Consider the following 7,605-nt stretch of genomic DNA (forward strand, 5'->3'; position numbering starts at 1 on the left):
CTTACCACACCCAAGGTCCAAGGAGACAAGATTAACCTTCTCCTTCAAGAGAGTTGGGTCCTATAACATCAAAGAACCCAAAATCTCAACATTTCACCCATGAAACTCGAAAATAAGGGCTGAGATTCAAACAGCAACACGTGGCTTACCTCAAGATTGGTTGTATAGGTTTTGTAGAGCTCTCCGCAGTGAACGCGTGGCCGCAAACGGGGCGGCAATCGGAGCTCTAGATCAAAAGTTATGGTGGTTTGAAGATTAAGTGAGAGAAAGAAGTTGAGAGAATGTTCTTCCCTTCCTCTCCACAATTTCAGCTTGTGTGTGTAACAAATGAGGAGAGAGAGTGCTGAAAACTAGGGTTTTGGTTAAGTTATGTTGGGCCAAGGGCCCACTTTGGGTCCAATTGGCCCGGTTTGGCCCGTTCGGTCCAATCTTGGTCCGAATTCTATAAAATTGGTACCGAAATTCTCGTCTCAATCTCCTCTACCACATTTAGCCATAAAAATCACATTTTTGGCTTTCTAGAATAAATTCTCATTTATGGGTTAATTAGCCATTAATTAACCGGGTTTTACATGTGATACTGTTAAGACCAATGGGGTTAATCCCGAGGTCTACAGGCTTATGCTTTTCCCTTTTGCTGTAAGAGACAAAGCTAGAACATGGTTGGACTCACAACCTAAAGATAGCCTGGACTCTTGGGATAAGCTGGTCACGACCTTCTTGGCCAAGTTCTTTCCTCCTCAAAAACTGAGCAAGCTTAGAGTGGATGTTCAGACCTTTAGACAAAAAGATGGTGAATCCCTCTATGAAGCTTGGGAAAGATACAAGCAGTTGACTAAAAAGTGTCCTTCTGACATGCTTTTAGAGTGGACCATTTTGGATATATTCTATGATGGTCCATCTGAGTTCTCTAAAATGTTACTGGACCATTCTGCAAATGGATCCATTCACCTAAAGAAAACGCCTGCAGAAGCTCAAGAACTCATTGACATGGTTGCAAATAACCAATTTATGTACACCTCTGAGAGGAATCTTGTGAGTAATGGGACGCCTCAGAGGAAGGGAGTTTTTGAATATGATTTCTCAGAGTCTGAATGGATTGCAAAATGCATCCAACAGTACTAAAGAAGCATCTTCTGAAGAAGAAGCTTATGATCCTGAGAACCCTGCAATGGCAGAGGTGAATTACATGGGTGAAGCCTATGGAAACACCTATAATCCCTCATGGACAAATCATCCAAATTTCTCATGGAAGGATCAACAAAAGCCCCAACAAGGCTTTAATAATGGTGGAAGAAACAGATTTAGCAATAGCAAGCCTTTTTCATCATCTTCTCAACAACAGATAGAGAATTCTGAGCAGATCCCCTCTAGCTTAGCAAACATAGTCTCTGATCTATCTAAGGCCACTTTAAGTTTCATAAATGAAACAAGGTCCTCCATTAGAAACTTGGAGGCACAAGTGGGTCAGCTGAGTAAGAAAATCACTGAAACTCCTCCTAGTACTCTCCCAAGCAATACAGAAGAGAATCCAAAAAGAGAGTGCAAGGCCATTGATATAATCAAAATGGCCGAATCCAAAGAGGAAGGGGAGGACGTGAACCCCAATGTGGAAGACCTCATGGGACGTTCCCCAGGCAGAAAGGAGTTCCCTATTGAGGACCTAAAGGAATCTAAGGCTCATATAGAGACCATAGAGACTCCACTAAACTTCCTTCTGCCATTAATGAGCTCTAGAACTATTCTTTCTCTGAAGAGGATGAAGATGTAACTGAAGAGCAAGTTGCTCAATATCTAGGAGCCATCATGAAGTTGAATGCCAAGTTGTTTGGTAATGAGACTTGGGAAGATGAACCTCCCTTGCTCATTAGTGAACTAATTACATAGGTTCAACAAACTTTACCTCAAAAGAAACAAGATCCTGGTAAATTCTTAATACCCTATACCATAGGCACCATGACCTTTGAGAAGGCTCTGTGTGACCTGGGGTCAGGTATAAATCTTATGCCACTCTCTGTAATGGATAAACTGGGGATCTTTGAGGTACAAGCTGCAAGAATCTCATTAGAGATGGTAGACAAGTCAATAAAACAAGCTTATGGATTGGTAGAGGACGTGTTAGTGAAGGTTAAAGGCCTTTACATCACTGTTGATTTCATAATCCTAGACACTGGGAAGGATGAGGATGAATGCATCATCCTTGGAAGACCCTTCCTAACCACAGCAGGAGCTGTGATTGATGTTGACAGAGGAGAGCTAGTCCTTCAATTGAATGGGGACTACCTTGTGATTAAAGCTCAAGGATCTTTCTCTGCAACCATGGAAAGGAATAAGAATGATTGGATAAAAGTAGTAGGAAAGCAGAGATTCAGAAGGAACACAGTATCTTCATGCGCTTATCTAAAATTTCCACCAATGAATTACATAAGTATCTCTATCTCTATTTTATGCTTTATTTATCTTTATATTCGAAAACCATCATAACCATTAGAATCCGCCTGACTGAGATTTACAAGATGACCATAGCTTGCTTCATACCAACAATCTCCGTGCGATCGACCCTTACTCACGTAAGGTATTACTTGGACGACCCAGTGCACTTGCTGGTTAGTTGTGCGAAGTTGTGAAAAAGAGTGATTTTACAATTGTGCGTACCAAGTTGTTGGCTCCATTGAGATCACAATTTTGTGCACCAAGTTTATCAAAAACTTGGTGCACGAAATTGTAAATCACACTTTTCACAACTCGTACCACTAACAACAAGTGCACTGGGTCGTCCAAGTAATACCTTACGTGAGTAAGGGTCGAATCCCACGGAGATTGTTGGCTTGAAGCAAGCTATGGTTATCTTGTAACTCTTAGTCAGGATAATAATAATTCTCAGTTTTGATTGGTAGTAAATAAAAAGCATGGATTAAATAATACTTGTTATGCAGAAATGGAGAATATATTGGAGTTTTGGAGATGCTTTGTCTTCTGAATCTCTGCTTTCCCCCTTTCTTCTTCTTCACGCATGCAAGGTTCCTCCTATGGCAAGCTGTGTGTTGGTGGATCACCGTTGTCAATGGCTACCATCCGTCCTCTCAGTGAAAATGGTCCAGGTGCGCTGTCACCGCACGGCTAATCATCTATCGATTCTTACTCATGCTGGAATAGGATCCATTGATCCTTTTGCGTCTGTCACTACGCCCAACCCTTATGAGTTTGAAGATCATCACAGTCATTCAATCCTTGAATCCTACTCGGAATACAACAGACAAGATTTAGACTTTCTGGATTCTCAAGAATGCTGCCAATGGATTCTACCTTATACCACGAAGACTCTGATTAAGGAATCCAAGAGATACTCACTCAATCTAATGTAGAATGGAGGTGGTTGTCAGGAACGCGTTCATAGGTTGAGAATGGTGATGAGTGTCATGGATCATCACATTCATCATGGTTAAGTACGAATAAATATCTTAGATAGAAACAAGCATGTTTGAATGGAAAACAAAAGTAATTGCATTAATTCATCGAGACACAGCAGAGCTCCTCACCCCTAACAATGGGGTTTAGAGACTCATGCCGTCAGAAATACAAAGTTCAGATCTAAAATGTCATGAGGTACAAAATAAATCTCTAAAAGTTGTTTAAATACTAAACTAGTAACCTAGGTTTACAGAAAATGAGTAAACTGAGATAGATAGTGCAGAAATCCACTTCTGGGGCCCACTTGGTGTGTCCTGGAGCTGAGACTTGAGCTTTTCATGTGCCTGGGCTATTTCTAGAGTTAAACACCAGGTTGTAACCTGTTTTGGGAGTTTAACTCCAACTTGTAACCTGTTTCTGGCGTTTAACGCTAGAATGGAACATAGAACTGGCGTTAAATGCCAGTTTACGTCGTTTATCTTCAAGCAAAGTATGAACTATTATATATTTCTGGAAAGTCCTGGATGTCTACTTTCCAACGCAATTGAGTGCGCACCAATTGGACTCCTGTAGCTCCAAAAAATCCATTCCGAGTGCAGAGAGGTCAGAATCCAACCGCATCAGCAGTCCTTTTTCAGCCTGAATCAAATTTTTGCTCAGATCCCTCAATTTCAGCCAGAAAATACCTGAAATTACAGAAAAACACACAAACTCATAGTAAAGTCCAGAAATATAAATTTTTCCTAAAACTAATAAAAATATACTAAAAACTAACTAGAACATACTAAAAACTACATAAAATTACCCCCAAAAAGCGTATAAAATATCCGCTCATCAAACGGTGCCATAAAACTTGACGACCGAAATTCACTCACTAATAAATGAATTCATTCTTTGGCAAGCGCACCAAAATATCGTCAAGTAATAACCCACTAGGAGTGGGGTCGAATCCACAGAGATTGGTAGATTTGAGCAACTTTAATTAATGGATTAACTAGTCAAGCTAATCAAGAGTGATTGTGAGTACAGAATTCTAAAAGCAGAACGATAAATGACTTAAAAATAAAAGAAAGCTATAAAGTGCAGAAATGTAAAGAGCAAGAAACTAAAATGCAGAAGCATAAATGACTTAATTGTAAATGGGGTGTAGGATGATAACAGAAATTAAAGTAAGCAGTAAAGAATGGGTAAGATAAGAATAGGGAAAATTCATTGGAGTTGGGAGATACTGTTCTCTCTAGATTAAAATCAGATCATCTCATCTTCAATCATGCAACTCATTGACCTCTTGGCAATCATGATTGATAGAACCCCAATTCCTTGGTGATTCAATCTCTCAAATTTTGATAATCAGCCAATTCATTGGTCTAATTGCTCATGAAGAGAGATAGGCTTGGTCTCTGATTTTACCACACATCATCATAGATCCATTTAATTGGGCAGATTTCATGTCACTGTACCCAATCCCAAAAACCCAGATCTACTCAATGTGAGAGGGAATTTGAAGCATGGTTTTATAATCCCTCTTCCAAGATTCACATAAAACCCAATTCGTATTCAGCCTCTTTTCCAAGATGACTAAACACTAAGAATGAAAAACGAAATTCCTTCTAGCAAATCAAAGAGAAGATGAAGAGAAGAAGAAATTCACTATCAATTAATCCATCAAGTACAATAGAGCTCCCTCCCCTAATGAGAGGGAAGTTAGCTACTCATAGCTCAGTACAGAATGGAAGTTCAAAACTGGAAAATAAAGCTAAGTACAAAATAAAAACTCCAAATCTCTAGAAGCTAAAAGTGTGTAAAAGTTTAAAAGTCCCTTCTCAATTCAAGTAACCACCTATTTATACAAGTGTTATGTGAGTCTTCAGGTGTACTTTCATGATCTAAAAGTGGGCCTTTCTTATTTGCAATCAGTACGACCCATTTTGGCTGAACAGTGTGCTTCCAGGAGAACGTAACGTTCGTTTGGAGAACGGAACGTTCGGGCACCCACGCGTACGCGTGCTATACGCTTGTGCGTCCCTTGCAGCGTTCATTAACTGAACGCTACATTCACACTATGAACGCTCCTCACGCGTGTGCGTCCATTGCACGTGCGCGTGGATGGTAAAATGTCATTTCTGCGCTCCAGCCTCATGTAGTCATTTGTGCCAATCACCACTATCGTCACATCGACGCGTGCGCGTCATGCACGCGTGCACGTCGGTGACCAAATTCAAATTCCAATTATAAAAGTATCGCATACACTCATTCAAAGTGAACGTAGCATTCATTGCTGGTGAACGCTGATCCTTCTTCCACGCGTGCGCGCCATGCATGCGTACGCGTGGATCTCTAAAAGTGTCATCCTGCGCATAAGTGCCTTGTACGCATGTGCATCACTTGTGAACGTAGTGTTCATCCAATGAACGTAGCGTTCTCCTGCACTTCTTCTTTCTTTGTTTCTTCCTCTCATTATTTTCACTTTAAGAACGTAGCGCCACTTGTGTTCCCTGTTTCATCCCCTTTTTGTTCTTTTTCACCTGAAATTTCAGCCAAAACTCATTTCAAAGCAATGTTCATAAATTAATCATATAGCTCATATAATTGCATCTTTGAATGAGATTTCACCAATTCTATGGTCCTTTTAAATAAGAGAATGGGGTAAATGACGTAAGTCATCACTCACCACTTTCACATTTCATTCAGAACTCATTAGTTCATCACTTTCTCAATTCATTATCAGTAACCACCAATATACTATTCTTCCTTCTCACTCAACCAAACCCCTCCTCAGTACACCAGAAACCTAAGCCTCCGTTCTCTAACTTTTACCAGAAATACCGAAATAATTCCACCCAAGACCTTCACTATGTTTTAACATCCAAAAACAAACAAAAAAGTCTTAAATAGGGGTCACAGAACTTTATAAGTGGTGGACGAAATTGTGATCCTTAAAGTTGTTCTTTTTGTATTTGTATGAAATCAAAAATACCCCAAAGAGATCATGGTAATGGCACGTGTGGACACAACTTCATTCAACTTAACCAGCAAGTGTACTGGGTCATCCAAGTAATACCTTACGTGAGTAAGGGTCGATCCCACAGAGATTGTTGGTATATAGCAAGCTATGGTCACCTTGTAAATCTCAGTTAGGCAGATTAAATGGTTATGGGTTTCGAAAATTAATAATAAATAGAAAATAAAAAGGGATAGAAATACTTATGTAAATTAATAGTGGGAATTTTAGATAAGCGTATGGAGATGCTGTGCTCCTCTCGAATCTCTACTTTCTTCTTACATTCATCCAATCCTTCTTATTCCTTTCCATGGCAAGCTGTATGTAGGGCATCACCATCATCAATGGCTACTTTTAATCCTCTCGGAAAAATGGTCCTATGCGCTGTCACTGCACGGCTAATCGTCTGGAGGCATCACCCTTGTTGATAGCTACATCCCATCCTCTCAGTGAAAATGGTCCAAATGCTCTGTCACAGCACGGCTAATCATCTGTCAGTTCTCAATTAGGTTGGAATAGAATCCCTTGATTCTTTTGCGATTGTTATCACGCCCAGCCTTCAGGAGTTTGAAGCTCGTCACAGTCATTCAATACCGGAATCCTACTCGGAATACCACAGACAAGGTTAGACTTTTCGGATTCCCAGGATCCTACTCGGAATACCACAGACAAGGTTAGACTTTCCGGATCCCCATGAATGCCGCCATCTATCTATCTTATACCACGAAGATTCTGTTGGGGAATCTAAGAGATATGCGCCCGGCCTAGAGTAGAACGGAAGTGGTTGTCAGTCACACGCGTTCATAGGTGAGAATGATGATGAGTGTCACGGATCATCACTTTCATTAAAGTGTTGTGCAACGTATATCTTGGAATAAGAATAAAAGAGAATTGAATAAAAAGTAATAGTAATTGTATTGAAACTTGAGGTACAGCAGAGCTCCACACCCTTAATCTATGGTGTGCAGAAACTTCACTGTTGAAAATACATAAGTGAAAGGTTCAGGCATGGCCGAATGGCTAGCCCCCATGGTCTAAGGACTAGGCGTCCAGAGATCTCCAATACACTTGTAAAAAGTCCTATTTATAATAAACTAGCTACTAGGGTTTATATGAGTAAGTAATTGATGCATAAATCCACTTCCGGGGCCCACTTGGTGTATGTTTGGGCTGAGCTTGGTCTATCCACGAGC

At 40.3% G+C, this 7,605-nt stretch overlaps 1 non-coding gene across 1 annotated transcript; it reads right to left on the reverse strand.

The window, feature by feature from the left end:
- Positions 1-753: 753 nt before the first annotated feature.
- Positions 754-861, reverse strand: LOC127746052 (small nucleolar RNA R71). Its single transcript, XR_008007673.1, has one exon. It is a non-coding gene; the product is annotated as a small nucleolar RNA R71 (small nucleolar RNA).
- Between the last annotated feature and the right edge of the window lie 6,744 nt (positions 862-7,605).

The sequence above is a fragment of the Arachis duranensis genome, chromosome 3, assembly GCF_000817695.3.
Source record: "Arachis duranensis cultivar V14167 chromosome 3, aradu.V14167.gnm2.J7QH, whole genome shotgun sequence".
Lineage (NCBI taxonomy): Eukaryota > Viridiplantae > Streptophyta > Magnoliopsida > Fabales > Fabaceae > Arachis > Arachis duranensis.